The 14,468-nt window shown below is 40.6% G+C and overlaps 1 protein-coding gene across 1 annotated transcript in view; it reads right to left on the reverse strand.

The window, feature by feature from the left end:
• LOC108883647 (SPRY domain-containing SOCS box protein 4) overlaps positions 1-14,468 on the reverse strand; it is a 70,896-nt gene that overhangs the window by 55,759 nt on the left and 669 nt on the right. The window lies entirely within an intron of this gene.

Genomic DNA, 14,468 nt, shown 5'->3' on the forward strand with positions numbered 1-14,468 from the left:
TTTCTTAAAGAGTAAGATCCTTTTTGCTTAACAAGGAACTATGCTATATATCTCAACCTGTGACTTTCAGTGGAAGTATTCAGATCCTTTACATAAGTAAAATTATCACACAATAACACAAACAAACTAACTGATCCAACCAAGTGGATCCAAATGGAACCAGCTATGCTGCAGCTTTACTCTTTGTCTGTAAATATGAAAATAAATGTGATATTTCTTTACACAGCTTATTAGAATCTGAATAAGCACCCTTAATCAGATTACTGTGTGCATGTAAGTGACTCTCTCTTCTTTCCCCAATATACAAAATAAAAATGTCAACACTAGCAGTGGCAGATGACAGTGTCAGTAAACATTCAAGCAATTTTACTTTTTTTTGTGCTGGCGAGTCAAATGAAGCCAGACCTTGTTGTAATGAGAGAAGAACGGTTACAAACAAGAGAGCTGAGTAAAACTCAATACAGACAAAGCAAGAGCCCCTTCTCTACTTTGGTGAGGGGAAAGGTCAAATTGATGAATATCTCCTTCTGAAAACAAAAGACCTTGGCTCATTATACATCAACCCCACTGAAAACACCCTTATATGCGAGACGATTTAATGTGGTTGCCATGACAACCACAGAGGTACTGAAGGCACACACGCATGCACACACACACACACACACTAAAAGACAGACAGGCATGCAGGCGACAGAGTAGGATGTAGGCCTACAATGAGGATGTCTCCACAGGATGCGCAAGAATAAGTGAGGAGAATATGGAGAGCCAAATATAGAAACAGAATAACGAGCTCCTTATCAACTGCTCTATCGTTTTCCATATCTCCCGTGCTTCCCTTATCGCTCCATCTCCCTGTCATTTTTCCTCTCCTCCGTCCCCATTGACAGGACCAAATATTTCCCTGGGGTTTCTCTCCTGTATAAAAGTGATCCATTACACCAGGAATTTTCGATTATGTGATGGTGGCAAGCTCTTCCACAAAAATAATGAAATAATCCACACAAAAAAAATACTCAAACAAAATTGGACCATTTCCTCACCTCAAGCACAGAATGCTCCAGTAAAAATCAAATGACGGCAGTTCTTGGATCCAGCTAATAATTAAATCAGCACAGATGTCAAACATAAAACATTCTAATGTAGAGCTTTTACTCACTAATTTAAACTCTCTTTGTATTTATATTGGCCTTATATCAAGCCTCAAAGCAATAATAAATTCATTTTTAGGGACAAATATTATCACAATTTCCCAAAACCTAAGGTCATTTCCTTAGAATTGCTTTCTTTGTCCAACCCAACGATCCAAAATCTAATGCTGTTCAGTTTACTGTAACATAAAATAGAAAAACGTAGCAATTCTCCACATTTGAGAAGCTGAAACCAACCAATATTTATCATTCCTGCTTGAAATATGACTCAAACAATTATTCAATTATGAAGATAGTTTCAGATTAATTGTCTGTCAATCAGCAAACAGGTTTCATGTTTAAGCTCTAAACCACAGTCTTGTTGTCTCTATTTCTATGTCTCCCTTTCACAGAGATACGCACTGTAAGTTGGACACACAGACTCTCCAGTTTCACTGCCACCTCCTGTTTCTTTGACTAATTCAAGGCGATCCGTCAGATCTCTTACAGACACAGATAAACCACCTCAGAGTCTGAGGCCTTGAATCAAACTGAGACTTTTTTTTAATCATGCTGCAACACAAAGTGTTTCCACAAATTGTCTGCATCTGTCATTTGAATACAAAACACCTGTTGGTTTCCTACCAAGGGGCCATGGAGAGGAAGATGACAAACAGCTGGCTCACATGTGTCTGACTCTCTGAATGCCAGTTTGTCTTCATGTCTCAGTGCTTGTCTCATATCCTGCATCTGTCCACTGATCTGCAAACACCCTCATCCGTCTGTCTAACTGGCTGATTCCAGACTCTATTGTATAGAGACACATTTCTTCCTCTCCTTCTCACACACACTCTCCTGTGTCTGACCCAGATCTTTGCTTAATGAAAAACAAAAATGAATGAATAAATAAATTATAAGTGGGGGGGTGCTCTCTATCTTGTGTGAACCTGATGCCCTTTCTATCTCTTGCCATTGCTTTTTACCCATCCCCAGCTTTCACTCACATACATGTAGACATTCCCTTATTCATTCTTCTTCTAATTCACACTCTATTTGTTTCACTGAGTGCTTAACATCTCTCATAATCTATCACAAGTGATAATGTATTTTGTTCTACCCCTCTCTCACTTTCTCTTTGCCCTGTTCTTGCACATACACACACAATCTGTGTTTCACACAGAATCATTTCAGCACTAAAGCACAAAGTGCTAACCGGATGATATAGTGCTTCTGTTATGAGTGCTCTCTAAGAGCTCCAGTACTCTCATTTTGAAATCGAGTTGGTGTGTGCTCAAAGGCTGTTTGGTACGTAGCTGGGTGCAAATACCACATTGGAGGTCTTTCCCCTACGACAGAAGGTGAATGAAGATGAGATGAGGCTGAAAATAGTCCTGGTGGTGAGATCCAAAACAAAGCCACCACAAGCTCCGGCTGTACTGAAAGTCACAGCTAATAATACAGGAGGAAGAAGACCATTCAGAACCGATTCTCGTACCATTTTTACAGCAACAAAAAGAGCAGACAAGGAAATTGTATGTTCGTTCCCTAAACCAAACAAAGAGATGGCATGGAGAGAGATTCCTCTTCTTTAGCAATAGATGAGGAGATAAATGTGAGCTGGCTGGCTACATCAGCCACAACAAGTGACCACATTGATTCAACATTTACATTTACCTTCTTCTAATCTTCTGCTGTTTCAGAGCTACCCATTAACGTCAACTTTGTGTCATTGGATGAGTAATGTATTTCAAACACTACAGTTTGAAATATTGTGTATTCTACATGCTGGCCTCAATTCAGGCCTTGATTACCAGTTATTTTTCCACACTCTAAACTAGAGCCTGATGGATATATCAGCATGGATATGTCTTATTGCAGATATATACAAGACTCTGTGTATGTGTTGGACAATGAGTAAGAAGAAGTTGTTGAAGAGGTTTAAGATAATTTAGACTAGAGAGCACCGTCTGACTCAATCCATAATTTGGTCACAATTCTTTAGTTGTAATGAAATCTATATTTAAAAGACCCTATTCAAAAATGTCATCTTTCTGTGATGTGTTTATGTTAAAAATGAATATCAGACTTTATTGTTGTCTCTCAAATATGGATATCATATATTCACCCTACAAATGAAGTATCAGCGAGACTCGTCTCTAAATTACCTGAGTGCTGCCAAGTACAGTTACTGACCAGCTGCTTTCTGCTTTCATTCCTCACAAGATGGTCTATGTTTATATATAAATGGATTATAGTTTATGTGAAATGGGTTGAATTATCAACTTGCAGTTCCCCTCAGCTCTGTGGATCGTCTGGTGTCTTTTAGCTCATTGTTTTGGTTTTCTGGTCTGTAACTTTACTGAATTTAGCAACTAACAACATTTCCTAAAGATATTTTCCCCCAGGAGTTGGCAGAGACCAAAAATGGAGCTAAAACAGAGGGACTATTGGACTTACATTCACTAGGTAGACACAAATATGACTTTAATAATAATGTAGCTCCATACCTGCTGGATGTAGAAATTCGCAAGTATTTGCTAACAAGTTTGTTATATCATCTTAAAAGGTGATGATATATCAGTGATAATATAACAGTAATGGCCCCAAAGAGGCAAGCTATTTCAGGTTCAATCAATAATATCATATTAAATAATAAATCAGGCCATCCCATAATGATCCTTCCAGATTTACCTGAAAGTTACATAAGCACAAGCAACATCATCTGCAGTTAAGTTTAGTATGAACAGAAAACTGTAATAAGTAATATATATATTTCTAAAATGTTCTTGTGGCAGTGTGAATGAAAATAAAGCTCTGTGCAGTGGAAAACAACAACAACATCTCGATTCCTTTCCAAGTAACATGAAAGTGATTTATCTCAGTCTCACAGTTGATCAATCTAACTAATGAGGAAAAAAAAATGCAGGTTGCCCACAGGTAAAAGAGAAACTAATCACACACTGTCCACATGAATCACGTGAAGTTTTGACTGTAGTCCTGAGCACACTGCAGCAATCAAAGACGTCTGTGGGGCTTGTTTTCCCACTATATTTTCATTTCCTTTCAATCGTACTGCCAGCCTAATTTGTTCTGTGAGGGAGAGAGAGAGATGGCGTGTGGATATTTGACGAGTACAGGCTGACATTTTCATTATAACCACTACTTTTCCCTCTCTAGGTTCACAGGTATCCACCAACTCAAGGTTAGAAATGGCCAATGGTGGCAAAAGCTCTCCATCACATTTGAAATAACAAAACTAAATCTGGAACCCAGCGAAATACAGCACTTGGAAATACTTTAAAGGGCATTCAGACTGACTACAGGAGGAATAGTTTATTCATTTCAACTGTTAGTTAATATGCAGCACACATAAATAAACATAAAGATGTATAAATAAATACATTATGTCCACCTCCTTTTCCTGCTTTCCACTGTGAGCTAAATACATACACATAAATATTCATAAACACACAGCTGCTGAATGACATTATTAAGCCCATCCAGAGCAGTGACTGTCTGGAGCTGGCTGATGAACAGTGATTGCTATTATGTGATTAAGTGATTACGAACTGCTCACAAATTCCCACACACACACACACAAACACACACACACACACACACAGAGTGGGCTCCACTCCTCTCAGACTGGTGACACACCTCATCAAACTGTGGCCTGTTATAAAGTGGCGCTGACACGTGTGTTTTTTGTGTCACTGGGTGTCTGCCTATGTTCATAATCATACCAGTGTATGTGTGTGTGCGTCACTGTTTGTGCAGCAGCAGCGTGCCTACACAGTATGTGGCGGTGGTCTGGTTTCCGCTCTGAGGGCTGTGAAGTGGCCCAACGAAAGCTCACACATGGTGGCGGTGAGACGAGCCTGGTCGCCTGTCGGGACCACAGCAGCTCAAACAGCTGGATGACAAAATTTCTAATTCAATCAGGCGGCTGAGAACATTCACACTTTTCAGTTCATCTTCCACTTTCATCAGAACCTGCTGTCCATCCTTCCTTTTATTGAGGTCTGGGTTGAACTCTCACATACATGAGCAGATATATAGCCATCTTGTGGCTATAAAAACCCCCAAATTTACATTCTCCCTCAAGGCTTGCATACATACATATATATATATATATATATATATATATATTTTTTTTTTTTTTTTTTTTTTTTACATTTTCTTTTAAACCTTTGAAATTTGAGAACATAAATGTTTTTGTGGGAAAAAAAGACATGAAGAGCATTCTCAGGTTGGATCTATGTAGGAGCAAGAGTGAACTGCTAATTCACTTTTTTTTTTTGATACAATCGCTGGGGTTTCCAATGCTAAACATTAATATCACATATAACGCAACTTGTATCTGTTTCAAAGAGAAGAAAAGAAAAGAAAACCCTTGATAAATGACTGGAACAATATAACAAATGCAGATGTTTCCATATGAGGCACAAGGGGTCACTGACTGGTTTGTTGAGTATGAAAATGATGTGAATCATCTGTTCACAGTCAATAAACCACAACCCAGTTGAACACCTACAGGAGATAATAACAACAAGTTACAAAGTGCTCTCCATCACCATCATCAAACCTCTGAGGAAGGGAGTATCCTCTGGAAAAATAGCGTTTGTCTCTCCAACAGAGGCTTGGAGAATCTCTGCCAAGGAAAACTAAAGCTGTTCTGGAGGCTGAATACTTAAAGCCGGTTTGCCCTTTAATGTGTCACCCCATCGGTCCATTTACTTTATGTACTTCACTGTTCCACTGTTCTGAGGCTAACCAGCTGTTAAGTTTGCTGTGATCTCACTGTAATGAATGCTAATGTGAATTCTAAGCTTCAGGGGACATTTTAAACTCTTGATCTCAGGTCAGCTACAGTATGTGAGCTTTCTGAGTTCATACACACACTGCACACACACCTGACTGTGGCAGTGAATCATTCATATTATCGTGCTATTTTCTATTCTAGGACTAAACATGTGTTTAAATCGACCGCCCTCGCTTCTCACCTTTACAGAGACATCACCATCTGCAGTGACATATTCCAATGTACTCCCTCTCCTCTTCTCTTATCCTCCTCATATGCTCTTCAGGTCTCTCATCTCTCTCCTACATTGTCTTACACCTCCCTCCTCTCTTCTCACCATCCCTCACCAGCCTCCCCATCTGAGATGACTCATTACAATACAAGCGTCCTTCAAAATGCAAACCTCCCTTCTTATCACCTCCCAGTCTCTCTCTTTTTTGTTTGCTTCCTCCTCACCTTTTTTTAACCTGCCCTCGTTCTCTCACATCCTCTTTTACTTCCTCTTTTCTCTCTCAGCCTCCCTCGCTCCGTCAGTCTTACCATCCGCCATATCTGTCTCATCCACCTTTTATTCCTCAGTCTAACCCCCTGTCTTCCTCCTTTCTCACTCCTTCTTCTTCCATCCTTCATTTAGCTCTAATGAAGTTTTTGTTTCTGCATGGTTCTGTTCATGCACCCCTTCCTTCCTCTCCAGCTTTCTGCAGCCAAAAAAACATGGCTCCCCTCCACCCCCTCCTGTCTCTGTTGGTCTCAATGGTGTCCATCACAGAGTCAATGAGTCGCATTTCTGTTCATCCCTGCCCTGACTTAGCATGACATGACATCCAAAAAAAAATATCCCAGCCCTGAGACACAAACAAAGACACACACACACACACACACACACACACACACACACACACACACACACACACAGTCCCTGTTGACTAATCTGCCATGCTCATGTCCATCATTAGCTCACTATTAAACAATAGGGAGCAGAAAGAACCAGCTGCAAGCCACAACCAGCTGTGCTATTATTATCTCCCTGCTGGGTTTGTGTGTGCGTGCGTGTGTGTGTGTGTGTGTGCATGCATGCCAGTTTTTTTTTTTTTTTTTTTTTTTTCAGAATACTTGCACCTTTGTTTAAGCCTATGCTAACTTTTCTCAAATTGGGAGCTTTTGATCATTTTCTGGCCTTCCTTGCTCATTTTAAGTGTGTGTGTGTGTGAGATGAGGGTGCGGAGGCCTATCTCCATAATTAGGGCAGGCCAGCCACACATGGGTCTCCCCTGACACTTCCCCTCTAAGATCTAAATATTCATGAGACTCTAAACGCTTTCATGAGCTCTGTAATTATGGCCAGAAAATAGACAGAGAGAGACAAAGAGTGGAAAAGGGGAGAGAGAGTGGGAGGCAGACAAGGAAATGCCCTCGCACTTTTTAAACATGGGCTGTCCCATAGTATTAGCAGATAATATCAACACTGTTGTGCAGTTCTGCCACCACAGCCAGAGAAGCTAGAGGCTATTTCTAGAGTCCTCCAATCTGCTGACAAGGGATTGAACCGGTTTATGTAGTCCTATTCTGATTCAAGTAGTCTTGTATCACATTTCTTGCTGTGACATATCTTCAGTATCACGTTTTACATTTAAAACAAAACTCATCAACTGTTATTCAAGTGTTATTATAAAAATGTCTGCTGTGAAATGGTATATGGATATATTGACCTGTAATGTTGCAGTAGCAATTCTAGATGGCTGTGGACGTTTCTTAGACTCAACAGACCAGAGTCAATAATCAGTTATGGCAGCACTGGTTTTTGTGATGACTTCAAAAAACACAGATTCCCACTTGGCCTGAAGTGCCTGCCAGGTAGAGCTGGGCGGAAAACCAAAAATATATTGAGGCTGACAGGAGTCGTCGACCTAAAAGTGACTGATCTAATTTGGCTCGTGCAGGTATGGTCGCTAAAAGCTTTTCCCGAGATGATTTAGTGAGTGGTCCGCTAAAATACTAAAACACCAAGTCATCATCCGGTCATAAGCAGCAAACTCATCTTAGTTTTATTCTGTTTTCAACTATATTCAAACGATACAGCATGCATGTGATGAGTGCTTCTGCTCATTATGCTTCCAACAAACTTGTATGTGTGACGCTTCATCAGACTACGTGTAAAGATAAAAGTGTTAATAGCTACTGATGAAAATGACATTTTGCAAGTTGTCTGCATTTGACTGTTAGTTTGTGGGTAGCTAGAAAAGCATAGTATGAAGTGTGCATTGCATCTGATAAACCTGTGAAAATGAAGAATGTGGCTGAGGTCTAATTTTAACCGTTATCCTCCTCCTCGTAGTCTAATGACGCAGCTGAAGGTGGTGTGTGTGAAGGCTAAGAGTTAGTCCTCTGCAGCTTCAAAGCTCTATATTTCTCTTCACCACATCACCCACTTTGGAGTGAGCCAATCACATATTAAGGATTTGATTTAAATTCCTGATGTGTCCAAGTCCTACCCACGTATTCTGCTTCAATCAGAAATCTGTCACACCACTGCAGTTAAAGACACTCTAACCTCTGTTTTACTGTAACTTTAAAAGGAGTAAATTCACCTTTTTGGAAAGCTAAGTTTATTTTCCTTGGCTTAATTTAGCATTAAGACATGAAAAAAGGGGGAAACATACTGGCTGTGTTTGAAGGTAACAAAATCTGCTGACCTGGACCTATAACACTACCTTTTGACAGAGCCAGGCTAACTGTTTAGCCCTATGTCCAATATTCATGCTAAGCTAAGCTAACTGGCTGCTAACTGTAGCTGCTATATTTACAGTACAGATAGGAGAGTGGTTTTGATTTTGTCGTCTAACTCTCTGCATGAATTAAAATAAGCACATTTTGTAAAAAGGTGAACTATTAATAAAACTGCAGACCTAATGGTACTAAAATATACTTCTTTTATAAATAAGCTGTCAATTTTATCATCAATCTGACTTTGCTTGCTGAACTTATTGTACTATAGATATGTTATGTTAAGGATATGATGCAGTAAAAAAAAAAAAAGTATCTTAGTAGTTGGGGTTCCCACAAGCGTCGCAGTGGCACTGGGTTAATTCCCTTTAAAGCCTGAAGATAAATCTAATATCACATCTAATATTAGTGTGAATATGATGTGTGGTAACCAGGCCTTCAAGTGCTGTCTGGTCTATTTTTGGCATTATAAGTAAATAGATGGAGAAGCCAGCAAGAATTCTTGTTACAAAAACAGAGAGAGATGATATGTGAGAACACTTCTGAGCTTTCAAAGAGAGTCTCTGGCAGGAAATTCTTTTGTTTCGCCCTTAAAAAAAAAAAAAAAAAAAAAAAAAAAATCATGTAACATCCAAACAGACACTTCTACTCAGATTATATCAGAGGAGTGAATACACACTGTTACTTTTCATTCCATCGCATTTTCCTCACATTACATGAAGTTTTTCGCTGTAGCCGAAACAATCACATGCCTGCTTTACATTCCAGGAGGAGTCAATTGATTTGATTCAAATGGAAAAGCCATCAGATAAGCATCCTGGAAGCCAGGAATTCACAGGCAGACTGCAGCATGGGATGGCTGATTCAGAGCAGATTGTCCCGGCATTGACACACAATGACGCTGCACTGACACACACAAGAAAAGAAATATTTCAATATAAGGGAAAAGCACACACACACACACACACACACACTCACAAACAAACACATGGACACTGAGTCACCGCAAAATGAGCAGGAGACCAGCACCTCAGACTCTTCCGTCATTTATATGTAAATGAGGGCACTGCTACTCTCCTCCATGTAGCCCTCTTCACTATCCAAGAACCAAAAGATAGAGCAAACTTCCGATCAGATCCGACAAGATGTCAGAGGAGATGATTGAGAACGACGGGGAGCCAAATGATAGTCGACAGGACAGGGCACAATGAGGTGAAATGAGCTGAGATGACAGGGTTTACTGGGAGCGGACAATAGCTGGAACCAAGGTCTGTTTGTCACAACACTAATGATTTCATGTTCCCTATTATATCCCAAAGGCCTCCAACTCTGCTGTTGGTTTGTCAGACTGTATTCTCCCCGAGGGGGACTTTGATTAACGACTCACTGCTGCAATCTTTCCTAAACAAATTGACGCATATCAAGCAGGATGACAACACGATGACAAGCAGCATCAGCCTCTCCCTGAAAAACTGATGAGCGAGCTAAAAACACAAGGAGGAACACCAGTAAAGTTGCACAAAGCGACCGGTTTTTTGAGAACGTTTGACATTCTGAATTTATCCATCACTTGCTTTATTGCCAAGCACCAGGAGGAGATCTGCCCATGTTACTGTAAACTGCACTCATTACTTGAATTTTCCTGTCATTGTAATGGCCTCTATGAGTCATCAGTGCATCAGCTGGCAAAAAGCACTGCCTACACGCATTAACACAAAGGTGTATAAACAAACACACACACACACACACACACACACGGGTTGGACACTACATTTAGACACTAAGCACCTGTCATGGGCAGGAGGAACATGTCGTCATCTTGTTTGTTTCTCTCTACAGCAGTGGATGTCACTGACTTTACAGCGTGGTGGTGCATCTGAGTGCTGTTTTCCCTGAGTGGCGTCCATGTATTTGTATGTGTGTGAGTGTGTCTGTGAGTGTGTTTGTGTGCATTTTTGTGAGCTCAGCAGTCTATCACTGACTTAACTAAAGGCAGCTGAATATAAATCTATTTCCACTCCATCTGCCAGGGTAAGATGCATACATTTACATGGTTGTCCAAGGAGAGAAAGATAATGGTAAAGGTGGGCTAGATAGATAGATAGATAGATAGATAGATAGAATTACAGATACAATTCAACATATACAGAATATTAAGTTTCTAATAATAAATGTGTAATGAATTCACAGTTACTTGGGTTTTCGTGAAGATTTTTTCCCTATGTTCTATATAGTAGTAATAGGGCTGCCCCCTAAGAGTCAATGATTGAATGAACGTGTTGGGAAGACCCCGGTTTGACTCATAAAATAACTCAACAACTCATTTCACTTTTTTAGCTGCCTCACAGTTCACACACAGAGCAACGCAGGAGCAACAGTGTGGCAGGCTGTAAACTCTACAGAGTTTTGTCTTAAAATGACCAAACCACAGAATTTACTGTGATGGAAGCAGAGACGTGTTGGAAATCAAGTGTCGCTCTGATACGTTCGGCTCTGGTGCCAAGTGAGTTCAGCCTGCCTGCTGAGAGCTTCACGCCCGTTGCTGAAGCGCACGCAGCTAAAGTGGAAATTACTGGTGTTATGGCGAGTTAACACCGGTCAGCAGCACGGCAGGAGAGACACTCCGTGATGTGGTAGGATTTCATGACTGAGCTATTACCAAGACAAACCTTATGTCTGTATGGAAAACAAGACTGAATGGTCGACTCCTCAAACTGATTTGAGTGACAAAATTCAGCCCCAAGCAGTAACAAATGATATAGTTCTTTCTCGAAAACCTATTAGAAAATTATGTGGAAATTATTCACAAATCACAGACCCATGAAATGAAGCACTACAGCTGGGTGAAAGGTTCAAAAGGATCAACAAAGTTCTTACAATTCATCCTTAAGGGGAAATGAATATGGGTACTAAATTTCATGGAGATCCATTCAGTAGTTTCTGGGATATTTCAGTCTGGATCAAAATGGTAGGACTCACAACTCGCCAACATTCCCTTTCCTAGAATCACACCACTGGCTTAAAATGACAAACATTCACTGTTCCACTTCTCAGATGTGAGGGTTTGATGCTTATTGTTATCTTACCTGATAACGAGTATCTCTTGGTTTTGGACAAAACAAGCTATTCCAATGTCAATTTCAGCTCTGCGAGGTTGTGATGGGATATTTTTCACTGTTTTCTTACAATTTACAGACAAAATGATAAATGATAATTGCTGATGAATCATGAAAATATCTGTGACTTGCAGCCCTAGATATATACAGCTGATCTAAATCATTTCAAAGCAGCAATTTAACGCTTTGCTCATGCTTGCCAAAATGTGACTCTCACTATTAGAACACAGCACCCTGAGATCTGTGATCTATTTTGTGCCTTGGTTTAGTCTAATTTGAAGCTTCACAGGTTCACATCTTTGAGCCTGCTTCCTGTAAGAGCCTGCTTCCTGTGCTACTCTGCTGTGGCACACAACAAACACAGTAGGAGGGTGGGGGGAATAAAGTAATTAAAAATAATGATAGCTGATGGAAAGCAGTTCATACTGACTACAAAATGTTGTCCGTCTTGTCACCAAATCACCTTGTGTGTGTCACTGTAGGATGAGTGACAGTGACACACTGGGCGAGGAACAGAATGCAGATGAGCGATATGCCTGGAAACTGGCAAGAAATGGACCTAAAATCCAATTAAATTTCTTTTCTGTGACTAAGATGTTGATTAATTGATGCACAGTAACACTGAGTCAACTCCTGGGCTCATGTTGCCTCTGCGAACTGCCAGAAAAAGTCACTCCATCTCTGCATCACTGCATTTAAATTAGCGCTCTGACATCACCAGCACCCTTCTGTACAGGGATTACACCAACATGCTTCAGAGAGAACTTCCACTATCTCAATTTTGAGGATTTTTACCACTTCATACATAATGCCAGGCAGTATCTGTTCAGTTTAAGTAGCAGTGACAGGGTGTGATAAGACACAGCTGGGTTAAAAACCCTTATCTGGCCTACGAGCTGAATCCCATCTGCCTCTCTGCTCGCACTGACTCACAACGCCGCTTATTAGTCCCTCTGGAGGGATAAAGGGGAGAAAAGGGACAGAAAAAGCAGGAAATAAAGACAGAAAGAAAACAGATTAGGAGGGAGAGGGCTGAACGAGTGACGGAGGAGGGAGAGAAATGCAAAGGACGTACAATGAGACTAAAGAAGGCTAAATTTTCAGAAGAAGACTTTAGAAAACAGGCTGAAAACTGCAGGTGAAAATGTTTTTAATTACAAGTGTCATTTGAAGTGAATTCACAGAAAGCATTTGAACTATTAAATTCAAGTTAAAGCCCAATCTGTTTGAAAAGGCAGAGCAAGGGTGAGGACAGGAGACAAAAAGAAGCAGTGAAAGACAGGCGGGGAAGGTGAATGGGACGTACCTAATGTGTGAGAAACATAGGGGGATTTTGGGGGGCGGCGGGGCCAGAGAAAGTTGCGGGGGGAAGTGGTATGGAAACAGAAGAAGAAGAGACAGGGAAGTGAGGGGTGTAAGGATAGAGGATGAGAGGGTAGGAAAAAAAGAGACACAGGTGGTGAGGAGGGGAGATGCCCCATCTCCCATAGTGCCCGGCTGGTCAGGTCCAGCAGACAGATAAATGACCCCCTGTCAACATTACAACGCGCCCATCCCATCCTCCTCCTCCTGCTGCTGCTGCTGCTCCATCGCTCTATCCCTTCATCTCTCTCTCCCCCACCGACCACCCCACCCCTCCCATATCTCGACAGGTCATCCATCAACTAGCAGACTCCACCCACCACCACTCCACACACACACACACACACACACTTTTTTACTTATTAGTAAACCAAATGACACCATGCTGCACCTGGCATATGTTAGGGGGGAGTGAGAACCAAGCTCCTGTTTCCACTGCTCTCCCCTTTTTTTGTGTGTGTGTTTTCTCCTCATCTCTTACTCTTCTTCCCACACTCATCCTCTCCATTTCCCAGATCCATTTTCTCTCTCTCCTCCTCAACCTCTTCCCTGTTCTCTCCTTCCCTTCTCGCCCGCTCTTCTTTTCCACTCCATCTCTACCTACTCTTCTTTCCTCTCCTCTCTTCCCCTCCCTGCTCTAACCATCTGCTCTCCATTTTCCGTGTCCTTGTCACCTTACCCATCTCACACGAGTAAATGTCAAGGCGAGAAGCCACAGAGAGAAGTGATCACTCACAGACCGTTGCCAGGAAAAGGTGTGGTTCTAGGTTTAGGATATTAAGCATCTGCAGGTTAGTGTTGGCCTGATCATTTAAAAATGCCAATTTAAAAACACTGTAAAGTTTAAAAATGACTTTCTGCTTTATTAGATTGTGTTTTGCAGTAGTGCAGTTGGTAGTTTCCAGTCTTGGGGTCAAAACTTTTTCTAAAGGTGCAACAAATAGTCAATTAATCAATGAGTCAAGTGACAGAAAATTAATCCAGAAACAATTCTGATAGTCAGATCTGGTGATTCTGGAACTTTTCTTAGTTAGATAGGATTATAAACTACTTTTTTTTGGTACTTTGGTGGATAAAATAATGCGTATACATTATCTTTCAGCTGGAATCTACATGTTATAGATATAGATAGAATTTATTACTCAAATAATTTATTGGCAGATTAATTGATAATGATAACAACTGCCTGTTTTGCAGCTTTTATCTAATCTTTGCTCTTTTATTGTGAAATATTAGATAGTTTTAACTATTTAAGGCAAAAAAAAAAAAACTCTTCAGATTAAACAACTAAAGCAGGAAACGTCAGTTTTTGGTTGAGCTACTCACAATTTAGACATA

The sequence above is a fragment of the Lates calcarifer genome, linkage group LG4 (assembly GCF_001640805.2).
Source record: "Lates calcarifer isolate ASB-BC8 linkage group LG4, TLL_Latcal_v3, whole genome shotgun sequence".
In the NCBI taxonomy this organism is placed as follows: Eukaryota; Metazoa; Chordata; class Actinopteri; family Centropomidae; genus Lates; species Lates calcarifer.